This window comes from Salvelinus alpinus, chromosome 18 (genome assembly GCF_045679555.1).
Source record: "Salvelinus alpinus chromosome 18, SLU_Salpinus.1, whole genome shotgun sequence".
Classification (NCBI taxonomy): domain Eukaryota; kingdom Metazoa; phylum Chordata; class Actinopteri; order Salmoniformes; family Salmonidae; genus Salvelinus; species Salvelinus alpinus.
The window spans coordinates 30,648,243-30,666,796 of NC_092103.1; the positions used below are offsets into that span (position 1 = coordinate 30,648,243).

At 44.2% G+C, this 18,554-nt stretch overlaps 1 protein-coding gene across 4 annotated transcripts in view; it reads right to left on the reverse strand.

Annotated features, from left to right (window-relative positions):
* Positions 1–18,554, reverse strand: part of LOC139544181 (disabled homolog 2-interacting protein-like) — a 267,245-nt gene that overhangs the window by 105,616 nt on the left and 143,075 nt on the right. The window lies entirely within an intron of this gene.

An 18,554-nucleotide genomic window follows, 5' to 3' on the forward strand; every position in this document is an offset into this window, starting at 1 on the left:
TGTCGCTCTTGCTGCTGGTGATTCTCTGATCCACCTCTACACAGACGATACCATTCTGTATACATCTGGCCCTTCTTTGGACACTGTGCTAACAAACCTCCAAACGAGCTTCAACGCCATACAACACTCCTTCCGTGGCCTCCAACTGCTTTGAAATGCTAGCAAAAACTAAGTGCATGCTCTTCAACAGATTGCTGTCCGCACCCTCCCGCCCGACTAGCATCACTACTCTGGACGGTTCTGACCTAGAATATGTGGACAACTACAAATACCTAGGTGGCTAGACTGTAAACTCTCCTCCCAGACTCACATTAAGCATCTCAAATCCAAAATTAATCTAGAATCGGCTTCCTATTTCACAACAAAGCCTCCTTCACTCATGCCGCCAAACATACCCTCGTAAAACTGACTATCCTACCGATCCTTGACTTCGGTAGCCCCCAACACTCTACTCAGCAAACTGGATGTAGTCTATCACAGTGCCATCCGTTTTATCACCATAGCCCCATATACTATCCACCACCGCGACCTGTACGCTCTCCTTGGCTGGCCCTCACTACATATCCGTAGCCAAACCCACTGGCTCCAGGTCAACTATAAGTTTTTGCTAGGTAAATCCCCACCTTATCTCAGCTTACTGGTCACCATAGCAGCACCCACCCGTAGCACGCGCTCCAGCAGGTATATTGCACTGGTCATCCCGAAAGCCAACACTTACTTTGGCCGCCTTTCCTTCCAGTTCTCTGCTGCCAATGACTGGAACGAATTGCAAAAATCTCTGAAGCTGGAGTCTTTTATCTCCCTCTCTAACTTTAAGCATAAGCTGTCAGAGCAGCTTACTGATCACTGTACCTGTACACAGCCAATCTGTAAATAACACACCCAACTACCTCATCCCCATATTGTTATTTATCCTCTTGCTCTTTTGCACCCCAGTATCTCTACTTGCACATCATCATCTGCACATTTATCACTCCAGTATTAATGCTAAGTTGTAATTATTTTCGCCTCTATGGCCTATTTATTGCCTACCTCCCTACTCTTCTACATTTGCACACACTGTACATAGATTCTTTCTATTTTTATTTTATTTTGTGTTATTGACTGTACGTTTGTTTATGTGTAACTCTGTGTTGTTGTTTTTGCCGCACCGCTATGCTTTATCTTGGCCAGGTCGCAGTTGTAAATGAGAACCTGTTCTCAACTGGCCTACCTGGTTAAATAAAGGTGAAATAAAAATAAAATAAAAAAATCTGCATTTGTGGGTTCGATTACATGCTCAAAATGTGAGCATGCAGTGACGAGGCGACTCTGGGATGCTGGCATTCTAGGCAGAGTTGCAAAGAAAAAGCCATATCTCAGACTGGCCATTAAAAAGAAAAGATTAAGATGGGCAAAAGAACACAGACACTGGACAGAGAAACTCTGCCTAGAAGGCCAGCGTCCCAGAGTTGCCTCTTTTCTGTTGACGTTGAGACTGGTGTTTTGCGGGTACTATTTAATGAAGCTGCCAGTTGAGGACTTGTAAGGCATCTGTTACTCAAACTAGACACGCTAATGTACTTGTCCTCTTGCTCATTTGTGCAATGGGGCCTCCCACTCCTCTTTCTATTCTGGTTAGAGCCAGTTTGCGCTGTTTTGTGAAGGGAGTAATACACAGTGTTGTACGAGATCTTCAGTTTCTTGGCAATTTCTCGCATGGAATAGCCATCATTTCTCAGAACAAGAATAGACTGATGAGTTTCAGAAGAAAGATCTTTGTTTCTAGACATTTTGAGCCTGTAATTGAACCCACAAATAAATGCTGATGCTCCAGATACTCAACTAGTCTAAAGAAGGCCAGTTTTATTGCTTATTTAATCAGAACAACAGTTTTGAGCTGTGCTAACATAATTGCAAAAGGGTTTTCTAATGATCAATTAGCCTTTTAAAATTATAATCTTGGATTAGCTAACACAACGTGCTATTGGAACACAGCAGTGACGGTTGCTGATAATGGGCCTCTGTACGCCTATGAAGATATTCCATTAAAAGTCCGCCGTTTCCAGCTACAATAGTCATTTACAACATTAACAATGTCTACACTGTATTTCTGATCAATTTGATGTTATTTTAATGGACAATTTTTTACATTTTCTTTCAAAAACAAGGACATTTCTAAGTGACCCCAAAGTTTTGAATGGTATACTCTGACATTGCCCGTCTTAATATTTCTATATTACTTAATTACATTCTTTTACTTTTAGATTTGTGTGTATTGTTGTGTATTGTTAGATATTACTGCACTGTTGGAGCTAGGAACACAAGCATTTCGCTTCGCCTGCAATAATATCTGCTAAATATGTGTATGCGACCAATAACATTTGATTTGATTTTGTGAATAGACACTTTGTTGCCTAAATCCACAGAGTCGTGCGGGGGAACCGTTTATTGAGGTAATATGTACATGTAGGTAGAGTTATTAAAGTGACTATGCATAGATGACAACAGAGAGTAGCAGTGTTGTAAAGAGCGTATAGGCTCGCGTCACTGGGAAGTTCTCGGCTGTGCTTCGCTTTGTAGTCTGTAATGGTCTGCACACCCTGCGACATCCGACGAGCGTCAGAGCCGGTGTAGTACGATTCGATCTTAGTCCTGTAGTGATGCTTTGCGTGTTTGATGGTTCGTCAGAGGGCATAGCGGGATTTCTTATAAGCGTCTGGGTTAGAGTCCCGCTCCTTGAAAGCGGCAGCTCTAGCCTTCAGCTCAGTGCGGATGTTGCCTGTAATCCATGGCTTCTGGTTGGGGTATGTACATACGGTCACTGTGGGGATGATGTCATCGATGCACTTATTGATGAAGCCAGTGACTGATGTGGTGTACTCCTCAATGTCCTTGGATGAATCCAGGAAAATATTCCAGTCTGTGCAAAACAGTTCTGCAGCTTAGCATCTGTTTCATCTGACCACTTTTTTATTGATCTAGTCACGGGTGCTTCCTGCTTAAATTTTTTGATTGTAAGCAGGAACCAGGAGGATAGAATTATGGTCAGATTTGCCAAATGGAGGGCGAGGGAGAGCTTTTTATGCATCTCTGTGTGTGTAGTATAGGTGGTCCAGAGTTATTTTTTCTCTGGTTGCACATTTAACATGCTGATAGAAATTTGGTAAAACTGATTTAATATGCTGTAATGTGTAAACACTACCTAGTAGCCAACCTTACTTGCACCAATCCCTTGTAATTACAGTAAAATCCTGTGAAATACAAACCATCCCCTCATTCATTCATCTATTAATTAATGAATTAATTCAATCATTCCGATTACAATAGTATATTACTTTTTTACAGTATAAATCAACCAGTTTTACATTATTTTACTGTTTGTCATTACACAGTACTTGGTTTGATACCGTATTTATATTACAGTAGGTATACTGTGATATTAAATACAGAATTTTGCCACCGAGCTGCCTGTAAATTTCTGTCAAATTCATGGTAACCACTTTACAATGTATGTGTGTTTTTGTACGTCTTTGTGTGTGTGTGCGTGTCCGTACGTCTGTATGTATCAGGTTTTGTGTGTGTGGGTGTACACTACAGGGGGCAAGGGGTAGTTTGTTGAGGCAGACAGAGATGATAGAGGGCACTAAGTAACACTAAGAGATGATAGGGGTCAGGAGGTAAGACAGAGAGACGATAGGGGGCACAAAGTAACACTAAGAGATGATAGGGGTCAGGAGGTAAGACAGAGAGACGATAGGGGGCACAAAGTAACACTAAGAGATGATAGGGGTCAGGAGGTAAGACAGAGAGACGATAGGGGGCACAAAGTAACACTAAGAGATGATAGGGGTCAGGAGGTAAGAAGAGAAGATATCAGTGAGCTAAGCGTCAGTGGGGACAATAACCCCACCTCTAAGAGGTTATCCTCCTGGCTCCTGCTAACAGATAAACAGACAGAACACCACCTTCTCTTTACTCATGATTACTACAGCAGTGTTTTACTGGTGGCTCTCTGAGGTGTTCTCACAGCTCAATACCACGCCTGGGAAATCAGCTAGTTTAAATCGACACCATACAGGTAGAAAGAGAGAAATAAAGAGAGGAAAAAGACAGATCTTTCTCATAACTCCCTGCCTCTTATCTCCTTCTCTCCCTCCATCCCTTCCTCTCTATCTCCCTCCATCCCTGCCTCTCTCTCTCTCCCTCCATCCCTGCCTCTCTCTCTCTCCCTCCATCCCTACTTCTCTCTCCCTCCATCCCTGCCTCTCTCTCTCCCTCCATCCCTACTTCTCTCTCCCTCCATCCCTACTTCTCTCTCCCTCCATCCCTGCCTCTCTCTCCCTCATCCCTGTCTCTCTCTCTCCCTCCATGCCTGCCTTTCTCCCTCCCTGCTTCGCTCTCTCTCTCCCTCCATCCCTGTCTCTCTCTTTCTCTATCCATCCCTGCTTCCCTCCCTCCATCCCTGCCTCTCTCTCTCTCCATCCCTGCCTTTCTCCCTCCCTCCATCCCTGCATCTCTTTCTCCCTACAGCCCTGCCTTTCTCCCTCCATCCCCGCCTTTCTCTCTCCCTCCCTCCCTCCATCCATCCCTGCCTGTCTCTCTCTCTCTCCCTCCATTCCTGCCTCTATCTCCCTCCATCCCTGCCTCACTCTCTCTCTCCCTCCATCCCTACTTCTCTCTATCCCTCCATCCCTGCCTCTCTCTCTCTCTCCCTCCATCCCTGTCTCTCTCTCTCCCTCCATCCCTGCTTCCCTCCCTCCATGCCTGCCTCTCTCTCCCTCCATCCCTGCCTTTCTCCCTCACCCCATCCCTGCATCTCTCTCTCCCTACAGCCCTGCCCCTCTCCCTCCATCCCCGCCTCACTCTCTCCCTCCATCACTGCCTCTCTCTTTCTACCTCCATCCCTACTTCTTTCTATCCCTTCATCCCTGCCTCTCTCTCTCCCTCCATCCCATTCTCTCGCTCTCTCCCTCCATCCCTGTCTCTCTCTCTCCCTCCATCCCTGCCTCTCTCTCTTGCTCCATCCCTGTCTCTCTCCCTCCATCCCTGCCTCACTCTCTCCCTCTATCCCTGCCTCACTCTCTCCCTCCATCCCTGCCTCTCTCTCCCTCCATCCCTGCCTCTCTCCCTCCATCCCTGCCTCACTCTCTCCCTCTATCCCTGCCTCACTCTCTCCCTCCATCCCTGCCTCTCTCTCTCTCTCCCTCCATCCCTGTCTTTCTGGTGAGTTTGAGTATTATGCAACCCAACCCTTCTGCCTTGACAACTGCATTAACAGACCCCTCCCTCCACTCCCTCCATCCTCTCTCTGCAAAGCAGCTTACAGTAGAGCTACAGTCAAATAAACCACCGCAACAGACACGTAACAATTCTGAAAGAGAGTACGCGTGAGTGTGTGCGTGCGTGCCTGTAGGGCTGATGGTACGAGCGTTCATCTACATTCAGTCATTCCTATTGACTCTGTGTGTTGTGGCCTTTGGGCATTAGACAGAGGGAGAGGTTATTGACAACACACAGCAATGCTCTATCCAGACCACTATTTTCTCTCATCTCATGAAAGGGAGAACATGCAAATGGTTAATTGAATGAAGACACTCTCCTTCAAACTACAGTTCTGTGCATCACACTCTTTTCCAGGGAATGTGAGCACACTCGTCCGTATTCATTGAAACATTACAAATACCTTTAAAAACAAACTTTGTTTAGCGACGAGGACGATTTCCACTCTTTATCTGACTAAGGGAGAGCAAAGCCTCAGTAAAAATGCATAATTAAACTGCAGCATTTGAAAAGATATTGGATCTCCTCAGGCGGTGGTGGAACCTCCGTTTCCTCTGCTCCACATCCACAGCTGAATCCTACCATGTAGCTCTTGCAACAAGATCTCATATTTTCCCTTCGAATTTCGATGTATTATGGATGAACGTCTATTTTTCACGCATTCCTTCTGCATGGTTACCGGGTTCATTCTTCATGGTTAGAAGATTAAAACAGAAACAACTCAAAGGTTAACAGTTTAGGCATTAGTTCAGAATGGTTAAAGTTAGGTCTATGGTTTGGGGAAGGCTTAAAACAAAATAATTAATAACAACGGCATCAGGTATCATCAGCATAAACTGACCGTAACACAGTGGTCTAGGCAGTGCGCTCTGGCTCCAAGTAGGGCTATGGAGGTCATGACATTTTGGCAACCGGAAATTATCATGCAAATTACTGCTGGTCTCACGTAAATGTACCGTTAATGAACATAAATAATTGTAGCATCTCCAGGCCTCTATGTGTACAAGCTGCTGATGCGAAACTTTGGAACGTCTACATTTTAAAAAGTCTAATACATCTATTTAATATACATCACAATAAGTCCTTTATTTTTTTTAGGCAGGTCTAAAGAAACATTATGATACAGTTTGAAGAAAATGTATTTCAGAAGAACAGAATGAGTTGGCCTATGGCTATGCGCCATTCCACAGGCTGTAGGCTAGTTAATTTAGCAGACAAGATATGCTTACAGTATAAGTCCCGTGCCATCATTTTATATTACATGATTTTATAGTGAGAAGAATATAATTGAACTTAGCTGAATAAAATAGAAAGGATATTTTTCCCATTCCGGAGTGAGTGCGTATTTGAAGCGGCTATGTTGAGCGTAAAAGTGATCATTTGAAACAGATCCCATACGCTAGATTTAGAGTTATTTGGCAACTTTAGTTGTGAATGATACAAACCTTATGTCTTAAAAATCAAAACAGAAATGGGCAGCATGATTTGACTATAGGCTGTTGAGGATTTGAGAAAGTAGCAAAAAAAACCTTGCTCTCTGTTCCTTGCCTCAGGCTGAACATGCTCTCATCAAGTGATCATGTTTTCACCCATCAGACTATTCTCAATTTAATCTTGTCATTAATAATATGTCAAGTGAGTTTAGATTTAGAATGGGAATTATCAAGGAGGAGAACAAATACATGTCCTTCATATGCACTCAAATAGTGCATGGAGGTGCTTCCTCAGTGGTTCATTCTCAGATCATGCCACATGTGATGGAAATAAATATAGTAGCAGCTGGGATCCTCTTTATTGGCAACCATCAAAACTCTTCCTTCACACAGGATTGCATATACAGTTGAAGTCGGAAGTTTGCATACACTTAGGTTGGAGTCATTAAAACCTGTTTTTCAACCACTCCACAAATTTCTTGTTAACAAACTATAGTTTTGGCAAGTCGGTTAGGACATCTACTTTGTGCATGACACAAGTAATTTTTCGAACAATTGTTTACAGACAGATTATTTCATTTATAATTCACTGTATCACAATTCCAGTGGGTCAGAAGTTTACAAACACTAAGTTGACTGTGCCTTTAAACAGCTTGGAAAATTCCAGAAAATTATGTCATGGCTTTAGAAGCTTCTGATAGGCTAATTGACATCATTTGAATCAATTGGAGGTGTACCTGTGGATGTATTTCAAGGCCTACCTTCAAACTCAGTGCCTCTTTGCTTGACATCATGGGAAAATCTAAAGAAATCAGCCAAGATCTCAGAAAATAAATTGTAGAGCTCCACAAGTCTGGTTCATCCTTGGGAACAATTTCCAAACGCCTGAAGGTACCACGTTCATCTGTACAAACAATAGTACACAAGTATAAACACCATGGAACCACGCAGCCGTCATACCGCCCAGGAAGGAGACGTGTTCTGTCTCCTAGAGATGAACATACTTTGGTGCGAAAAGTGCAAATCAATCCCAGAACAACAGCAAAGGACCTTGCTGGAGGAAACAGGTACAAAAGTATCTATATCCACAGTAAAACGAGTCCTATATCGACATAACCTGAAAGGCCGCTCAGCAAGGAAGAAGGCATTGCTCCAAAACCGCCATAAAAAAGCCAGACTGCGGTTTGCAACTGCACATGGGGACAAAGATCGTACTTTTTGGATAAATGTCCTCTGGTCTGATGAAAGAAAAATAGAACTGTTTGGCCATAATGACCATCGTTATGTTTGGAGGAAAAGGGGGAGGCTTGCAAGCCGAAGAACGCCATCCCAACCGTGAAGCACAGGGGTGGCAGCATCATGTTGTGGGGGTGCTTTGCTGCAGGAGGGACTGGTGCACTTCCCAAAATAGATGGCATCATGAGGGGGGGAAATTATGTGGATATATTGTAGCAACATCTCAAGACATCAGTCAGGAAGTTAAAGCTTGGTCGCAAATGGGTCTTCAAAATGCACATTGACTTAAGGACAGCAAAGTCAAGGTATTGGACTGGCCATCCCAAAGCCCTAACCTCAATCCCGTATTTTGGGCAGAACTGAAAAAGCGTCTGCGAGCAAGGAGGCCTACAAACCTGACTCCGTTACACCAGCTCTGTCAGGAGGAATGGGCCAAAATTCACCCAACTTATTGTGGGAAGCTTGTGGAAGGCTACCCGAAACGTTTGACCCAAGTTAAACAATTTGAAGGCAATGCTACCAAATACTAATTGAGTGTATGTAAACTTCTGACCCACTGGGAATGTGATAGATGAAGTAAAAGCTGAAATAAATCATTCTCTCTACTATTATTCTGACATTTCACATTTTTATAATGAAGTGGTGATCCTAACTGACCTAAGACAGGGACTTTTTACTAGGATTAAATCTCAGGAATTGTGAAAACTGAGTTGAAATGTATTTAAAATGTAAACTTCTGACTTCAACTGTAACAACACGTATTTCTCTCCATGCATCAACCACTGTTTGAGGAGCATGCAGCTCTACAGCTCTGTTACTGGGCTATTCAACATCAAATACAAATTCACTAGAATTGTAGGTTAAGCCTGTAAGCCGCCCTGCACAACAATGAACCAACAGCATCGCATAGGCCTATATGTTCTCTCCCAGACTCATGAATAGAAATGTTGGAGCATAAGGTAACCAGTCCATCCAGTATGCATAATAATACAGTCCACACTCCATGACGATTACTATAGTTTGTTACATTTTGGAGTATAGGCTAGAACAATTATGTACAAAGACATCTTAAATCTATGTTGATTTTTTATTGTTTTTCTGCTATGTGTAATATGTGGTAGGCTATCAGGCTATGTATTCTATAACGGCACAATAATTGATTTCAATTCAGGGTGTTTTTTTGGGCTTGGGCTCATATATAGATAGGCCTATTCATTTATTTTTTATATATATATATTTTTTTTAAATTGGGCTTGGGCTCATATATAGGCCTATGCTTATGCATAAGCTGTAATATACTCATGGGTGTTTTGAATGAATCACCTTAGGAAGCACTGTCCGTTTAGTTGTATTTGGCTTTGACACAACATCCACCACGACCATGTTTTACACTCAGTTTCAACCTGTTGTTGAACTGTTTCAAATTGATTGATCACAGTGAGGTGAGTTTTAAAAACACATATTGTTTTGATGACAGGTGTTTGATGTGACTTCGATGGCATTTCCATTGATGTGAGAGTGGATAGAGGGACAATAGAGCACTGCCTGTAGATTGTGCCTTCATCATGACAGCGATAATGACCTCATACTGACAAGGGTTCCAGAACGCCAGCCTAAATCAACCAGTGACCTCACAGCACGGCTGTGGCTGGAGAGGTGCTGGGCTGGAGAGGCTGAGGACTGGTCCCTACATACACTACAGAGCCTCTCTGATTTTCATTGCATTTGCATTGATGTCAGAGGGACAATAGAGTACCAGGCCATTAGGAGCTGATGGAGGGACAATAGAGCCCTGAGTACCAGACCATTCGGACCTGATGGAGGGAAAATAGAGCCCTGAGTACCAGGCTATTAGGATCTGATGGAGGGACAATAGAGCGTTGAGTACCAGACCATTCGGACCTGATGGAGGGACAATAGAGCCCTGAGTACCAGGCTATTAGAATCTGATGGAGGGACAATAGAGCCCTGAGTACCAGTCCATTATGACCTGATGGAGGGAAAATAGAGCCCTGAGTACCAGACCATTAGGACCTGATGGAAGGAAAATAGAGCCCTGAGTACCAGACCATTAGGACCTGATGGAGGGACAATAGAGCCCTGAGTACCAGGCCATGAGTGACCAGATGGTTGTTAGCGAGTTAGGTACTACCAACACATGTCCAGAGTACCTAAGAGGAGATTACTGTGACTCAACGGTCAAGTGGAATTTGACTGCCATCATGACTTATGACTGCCTGTGTGGGGTAATACAGTCACCACAACAACCCTAGCTCCAAGCATCATGGAGTTTGCACTCAAACTTTTTTATGTTTTATTCTGTGATTATAGTGACTAGGCTGCTTAGTTTTAGACTTGTCAGTGTGTGTCTGTTTGTCTATCGATATGTCTTTGTGTGTGTGTGTGTGCCTTTCCATTTCTGTGTGTGTGTTTGTGTGTGTTTGTGTGTGTGTGTGTGTGTGTGTGTGTGTGTGTGTGTGTGTGTGTGTGTGTGTGTGTGTGTGTGTGTGTGTGTGTGTGTGTGTGTGTGTGTGTGTGTGTGTGTGTGTGTGTGTGTGTGTGCATTCCTGCCAGCCTGCATGTCTGACTGCCTGTCTACCCCATGCCTCTGGATGTCCTTGCTCCTTCCCCCAGGTGTGTGGACCTCTAACCCCCCGCAGAGTACCCCCAGGCTGGGAAAGAATAGCCCTCTGAGTTCCCTCCTCCCCTCCATCTCTCTTATCTCTCTCTCTCTCCATCTGGCTAAAGCACTGTGGATCGGATCTGCTTCATCAGCTCTCAGCAAATCAATTGACATGAGAGAGATGGGCTATGACAGGCTAATTACACAGAGAGGGTAGGGAGGAGGGAGGGAGGAGGGAGGGAAGTGAGAGAGATGGGCTATGACAGGCTAATTACACAGAGAGGGTAGGATGGAGGGAGGGAGGAGGGAGGGAAGTGAGAGAGATGGGCTATGACAGGCTAATTACACAGAGAGGGTAGGATGGAGGGAGGGAGGGAAGTGAGAGGGATGGGCTATGACAGGCTAATTACACAGAGAGGGTAGGATGGAGGGAGGGAGGAGGGAGGGAAGTGAGAGAGATGGGCTATGACAGGCTAATTACACAGAGAGGGTAGGATGGAGGGAGGGAGGAGGGAGGGAAGTGAGAGGGATGGGCTATGACAGGCTAATTACACAGAGAGGGTAGGATGGAGGGAGGGAGGAGGGAGGGAAGTGAGAGAGATGGGCTATGACAGGCTAATTACACAGAGAGGGTAGGATGGAGGGAGGGAGGAGGGAGGGAAGTGAGAGAGATGGGCTATGACAGGCTAATTACACAGAGAGGGTAGGATGGAGGGAGGGAGGAGGGAGGGAAGTGAGAGGGATGGGCTATGACAGGCTAATTACACAGAGAGCATAGGATGGAGGGAGGGAAGAGGGAGGGAAGTGAGAGAGATGGGCTATGACAGGCTAATTACACAGAGAGGGTAGGATGGAGGGAGGGAGGAGGGAGGGATGGGCTATGACAGGCTAATTACACAGAGAGGGTAGGATGGAGGGAGGGAGGAGGGAGGGAAGTGAGAGGGATGGGGGAGAGAGGCAGGAAAGAAGGGAGAGAGGTAGAGGGATAGAGTGAGGGAGGGAAGTAGAATGGAGGGATAGAGTGAGGGAGGGAAGTAGAATGGAGGGATAGAGTGAGGGAGGGAAGTAGAATGGAGGGATAGAGTGAGGGAGGGAAGTAGAGTGGAGGGATAGAGTGAGGGAGGGAAGTAGAATGGAGGGATAGAGTGAGGGAGGGAAGTAGAATGGAGGGATAGAGTGAGGGAGAGAAGTAGAATGGAGGGATAGAGTGAGGGAGGGAAGTAGAATGGAGGGATAGAGTGAGGGAGGGAAATAGAATGGAGGGATAGAGTGAGGGAGGGAAGTAGAATGGAGGGATAGAGTGAGGGAGGGAAGTAGAATGGAGGGATAGAGTGAGGGAGGGAAGTAGAATGGAGGGATAGAGTGAGGGAGGGAAGTAGAATGGAGGGATAGAGTGAGGGAGTGAGGGAGGGAAGTAGAATGGAGGGATAGAGTGAGGGAGGGAAGTAGAATGGAGGGATAGAGTGAGGGAGGGAAGTAGAATGGAGGGATAGAGTGAGGGAGGGAAGTAGAATGGAGGGATAGAGTGAGGGAGGGAAGTAGAATGGAGGGATAGAGTGAGGAAGGGAAGTAGAATGGAGGGATCTCTCTCTCGCTCTCTCTCTCTCTCTCTCTCTCTCTCTCTCTCTCTCTCTCTCTCTCTCTCTCTCTCTCTCTCTCTCTCTCTCTCAATTCAATTCAATTCAATTCAAGGGGCTTTATTGGCATGGGAAACATGTGTTAACATTGCCAAAGCAAGTGAGGTAGATAATATACAAAAGTGAAATAAACAATACAAATTAACAGTAAACATTACACATACAGAAGTTTCAAAGCAATAAAGACATTACAGGTGTCATATTATATATATATACAGTGTTGTAGCAATGTACAAATGGTTAAAGCACACAAGTTAAAATAAATAAACATAAATATGGGTTGTATTTACAATGGTGTTTGTTCTTCACTGGTTGCCCTTTTCTTGTGGCAACAGGTCACAAATCTTGCTGCTGTGATGGCACACTGTGGAATTTCACCCAGTAGATATGGGAGTTTATCATAATTGGATTTGGTTTCGAATTCTTTGTGGATCTGTGTAATCTGAGGGAAATATGTGTCTCTAATATGGTCATACATTGGGCAGGAGGTTAGGAAGTGCAGCTCAGTTTCCACCTCATTTTGTGGGCAGTGTGCACATAGCCTGTCTTCTCTTGAGAGCCATGTCTGCCTACGGCGGCCTTTCTCAATAGCAAGGCTATGCTCACTGAGTCTGTACATAGTCAAAGCTTTCCTTAAGTTTGGGTCAGTCACAGTGGTCAGGTATTCTGCCACTGTGTACTCTCTGTTTAGGGCCAAATAGCATTCTAGTTTGCTCTGTTTTTTTGTTAATTCTTTCCAATGTGTCAAGTAATTATCTTTTTGTTTTCTCATGATTTGGTTGGGTCTAATTGTGCTGCTGTCCTGGGGCTCTGTGGGGTGTGTTTGTGTTTGTGAACAGAGCCTCAGGACCAGCTTGCTTAGGGGACTCTTCTCCAGGTTCATCTCTCTGTAGGTGATGGCTTTGTTATGGAAGGTTTGGGAATCGCTTCCTTTTAGGTGGTTGTAGAATTTAACGGCTCTTTTCTGGATTTTGATAATTAGTGGGTATCGGCCTAATTCTGCTCTGCATGCATTATTTGGTGTTCTACGTTGTACACGGAGGATATTTTTGCAGAATTCTGCATGCAGAGTCTCAATTTGGTGTTTGTCCCATCTCTCTCTCTCTCTCTCTCTCTCTCTCTCTCTCTCTCTCTCTCTCTCTCTCTCTCTCTCTCTTCAGACCAACACATTAATTCACATCAAAGTGAATACCTCTTTCACTTCATAGAAAATATGTTCTCATTAGTAATAACAGCCCTCCTCTAATCCGCTCCCTCTTTAATCCCCCCTCTCTCTTGACATCTATCATTTCATTTTAAAATGGCACTGACCCTGTATATAGCTTCCTTTCTTATTTCTCGTGTTGATATTGATTATTGATTATTGCACTGTTAGGTAGAACATGCAAGTTAAGCATGTCACTGTGCATGTGACAAATATAACTTGAACTTGAAAACGTTGTAGTCAATTCCCGAATGCACACAACATTTACCAAAACATGTACAATGGTACTCTCTCCTTTCAACTCTTCATCTCCAATCCATTTTCTTTACTTTCTTCTCTCCTTCACTCTCTCTCTTTCTAATATCCACGTCTCCCCATGTTCACACCCTCTCTCCCTTGCTCATTCTGCCACTGTATGTGTAAGGTTGTGAAAAGGACTGACGGCTCTTCCTCTCAATCTCCCATTTTCTAATTTGGCTGTGGGTTAGCGAGATCTCACTGTCTCTACTTTGGGAAACAAACACACATGTGCACTCACACTCATATACATACACTCTTGTGAACACATACAGTGCCTTGCAAAAGTTTTCATCCCCCTTGGTGTTTTTCCTATTTTGTTGCATTACAACCTGTAATTGAAATAGATTTTTATTTGGATTTCATGTAACGGACATACACAAAATAATCCAAATTAGTGAAGTGAAATGAAAAAAATAAATAAATGGAAAAGTGGTGCATGCATATGTAATCACCCCTTTGCTATGAAGCCCCTAAATATGATCTGGTGCAACCAATTACCTTCAGCAGTCACATAATTAGTTAAATAAAGTCCACCTGTGTGCAACCTAAGTGTCACATGATCTATCACATGATCTCAGTATATATACACCTGTTCAGAAAGGCCCCAGGGTCTCCAACACCACTAAGCAAGGGGCACCACCAAGCAAGTGGCACCATGAAGACCAAGGAGCTCTCCAAACAGGACAGGGACAAAGTTGTGGAGAAGCACAGATCAGGGTTGAGCTATAAAAAAACATCTGAAACTTTGAACATCCCACGGAGCACCATTAAATTCATTATAAAAAAATGGAAAGAATATGGCACCACAACAAACCTGCCAAGAGAGGGCCGCCCACCAAAACTCACAGACCAGGCAAGGAGGGCATAAATCAGAGAGGCAACAAAGAGACCAAAGATAACCCTGAAGGAGCTGCAAAGCTCCACAGCGGAGATTGGAGTATTTGTCCATAGGACCACTTTAAGCCGTACACACCTCAGAGCTGGGCTTTACGGAAGAGTGGACAGAAAAAAATCCATTGTTAAAACTTCTTGGAACTATAGGGGGTGCTGTTCCGCATTAGCATATTTGGGTCTCCAAATTAAACTGCCTCGTGCTAAATTCTTGATCGTACAATATGCATATTATTGTTATTATTGGATAGAAAACACTTTCTAGTTTCTATAGCCGTTGGAATTTTGTCTCTGAGTGGTACAGAACAATATCTACAGCACTTTTCATGACAGGGGTCAGATTTCAGAAATTTTTACCCCTGATCTGGAGTCTGTTTTTAAGGCGACAGTGAATGCTATGAAGAAACCGACACTGCCTACGTCTTCCTCTGGGTGTCTGTACGTCATCACGTTTTGAATGGAGTCTATTGCACAATCACAGCCACTATAAAACAAGAAAACGTGGAAGTACACTCTCTTTTCTTGGCGCGTCACAAGCAGGATGGACATCGGACTTGCCTCATTCCAAATCGTTGTTTAACCAGTAATATTTGTCTGGTCATGTTTTTACTCGTTATAGTTGTTAAAAACATCATAATGTAGTTAATTTGAACCGTTTTATAGCAATTTATATCCGTTTAGTGCGATTCTGAGGAATTTCTTTGTCGTGCACTTTTTAGCTTTGGGAACGTTTCGGGGTCTCGGTCGTTGTTAGTGGACATTTCGAAGGACAGAGGACATCTATCGACCAAAAGAAGTTTATAACATAGAAAGGATACATTGCCCAAGAATCTGATGGAAGAACAGCTCAAAGTAAGCAATATTTAATATGATAAATCGTTGTTCTGTCGAAATATTTTAAACGCATATTTCGCCATTTTGTTTGGTATAGCTTCACTTGGCGAACCCTGTATTGAAAAGTAAGGATAATTTTAAAAATGTAAGTCAGCGGTTGCATTAAGAACTAATTTGTCTTTCGATTCCTGTCAACCCTGTATTTTTTAGTCAAGTATATGATTAGCTTTCGATTAAACTAGATCACTCTGAAAGCTGACGTCCCTCATTTTGATGCTTGAGTTGTGACTATTTCCATTGTATAACCACGGTTTTGTATGGCTAAATATGCACATTTTCGAACAAACTGTATATGTATGTTGTAAAATGATGTTACAGGAGTGTCATCGGAAGAATTCTGAGAAGGTTAGTGAAAAAATTTATATATTTTGGCGGTGATTACGTTATAGCGCTCTTTGGCTGGAATCGATGCTCTGGTAACGTTTTCACATGTGGTATGCTAACTTATCGATTTATTGTGTTTTCGCTGTAAAACGCTTAGAAAATCTGAAATATTGTCTGGAATCACAAGATCTGGGTCTTTCCATTGCTATGCTTTGTCTATTCTTATGAAATGTTTTATTAAGAGTAAATTGGTCATACACGTTGCTCTCTATAGTAATTCTAGTCGTCTTGTGATGGTCGGTGCAATTGTAAACTGTGATTTCTACCTGAAATATGCACTTTTTTCTAACAAAACCTATCCTATACCATAAATATGTTATCAGACTGTCATCTGAAGAGGTTTTTTCTTGGTTAGTGGCTATCAATATCTTAGTTTAGCCGAATTGGTGATAGCACCTGAAGTAGTAAGAAACTGATGGAGTTAGAAAAGTGGTGTATTTTGCTAACGTGTTTAGCTAATAGATTTACATATTTTATCTTCCCTGTAAAACATTTTAAAAATCTGAAATGGTGGCTTTATTCACAAGATCTGTATCTTTCATCTGGTGTCTTGGACTTGTGATTTAATGATATTTAGATGCTACTATCTACTTGTGAAGCTATGCTAGCTATGCTAATCAGTGTGTGGGGGGGTGGGGGGTGATCCCGGACCCGGGTAGAGGCTCGTTAGAGGTTAAAGAAAAAATAAGCAAACACGTTTGGTGTTCGCCAAAAGGCATATGGGAGACTCCCCAAACATATGGAAGAAAGTAGATGTGTCAGGTGAGACTAAACTAGTGCTTTTTGGCCACCAAAGAAAACGCTATGTCTGGTGCAAACCCAACAGCTCTCATCACCCCGAGAACACCATCCCCATGGTGGCGGCAGTATCATGCTGTGGGGATGTTTTTCATTGGCAGGGACTGGGAAACTGGTCAGAATTTAAGGAATGATGGACGGCGCTACATACAGGGACATTCTTGAGGTTCACCTCCTCTCCTCTCCTCTCCTCTCCTCTCCTCTCCTCTCCTCTCCTCTCCTCTCCTCTCCTCTCTACCCTCTTCTCTCCGCTATCTTCTTCTCTCCTCTACCCTCTCATCTCCTCTATCATTTCCTCTCCTCTCATCTACCCTCTTCTCTCCTATACCCTCTCCTCTCCTCTACCCTCTCCTCTCCTCTACCCCTCCCCTCCCCTCTCCCCTCTCCTCTCCTCTCCTCTCCTCTCCTCTCCTCTCCTCTCCTCTCCTCTCCTCTCTCTTCTTCTCTCCTCTACCTTCTCATCTCCTCTATCATTTCCTCTCCTCTCCTCTACCCTCTCCTCTCCTCTACCCCTCCCCTCCCCTCCCCTCTCCCCTCTCCTCTCCTCTCCTCTCCTCTCCTCTCCTCTCCTCTCCTCTCCTCTCCTCTCCTCTCCTCTCCTCTCCTCTCCTCTCCTCTCCTCTCCTCTCCTCTCCTCTCCTCTCCTCTCCTCTCCTCTCCTCTCCTCTCCTCTCTCTTCTTCTCTCCTCTACCTTCTCATCTCCTCTATCATTTCCTCTCCTCTCATCTACCCTCTCCTCTCCTCTCCTCTCCTCTCCTCTCCTCTCCTCTCCTCTCCTCTCCTCTCCTCTCCTCTCCTCTCCTCTCCTCTCCTCTCCTCTCCTCTCTTCTCCTCTCCTCTCCTCTCCTCTCCTCTCCTCTTCTCTCCTCTTCTCTACCCTCTTCTCTCCGCTATCTTCTTCTCTCCTCTACCCTCTCATCTCCTCTACCCTCTCATCTCCTCTAACATTTCGTCTCCTCTCATCTACCCTCTTCTCTCATCTACCCTCTTCTCTCCTATACCCTCTCCTCTCCTCTCCTCTCCTCTCCTCTCCTCTCCTCTCCTCTCCTCTCCTCTCCTCTCCTCTCCTCTCCTCTCCTCTCCTCTCCTCTCCTCTATCTTCTTCTCTCCTCTATCCTCTCATCTACCCTCTTCTCTCCACTACCTTCTCCTTTCCTCTATCCTCCCCTTTCCTCAACCCTCCCCCTAGACAGACTGGAACAGAGAGAGAGAGGGAACAGACAGATATTGGGGACTAGCTCAACCAGTAACGGTAGCATTTCCCGTCATCTCCTCCTCTCCTCTCCTCCTTTCCTCTCCTGTATGAAAGAGATGTCTCTGTAAATGAAATTAGTGGTCATTCTCCTCTCCTCCTTTTCAGCGGTACCCATAGCATTCTCTCTGTTACCCTGCTAGGGGTCAACGGGTCATCATGACAGCAATAATGACCTCATAGTGACAAGAGTTCCAGAACGGCAGCCCAAATCAACCAGTAACCTCACAGGGGTGGCCAGTCATCTGATTTCTGTTAGTGCTGGGCTGTAGAGGCTGACGACTGCCCCCTACATACACCACAGAGCCTCCTCTCTCTCTCTCTCTCTCTCTCTCTCTCTCTCTCTCTCTCTCTCTCTCTCACACTCTCTCTCTGTGCTTCATGCTATTTCTGTGACAGAGTAGCAGCTCTCATTCAAATCCCTAAGAGCTCACATCCCTATCAGACAGCGAGAAGGTGTTGGTTCATGTTACTCATACAGTACAATAGATGAGTATGTAATTCCAAAACAAGAGCTGACTCCAGATCAGTGCATGCTCAGTAACACTGTACTATACACTACACTGTGTTCACAGTAACACCTAGTTCTAAAGCAACTAACAGAGAGAGGACCATTAAATTCCTCATTTAATTATTATG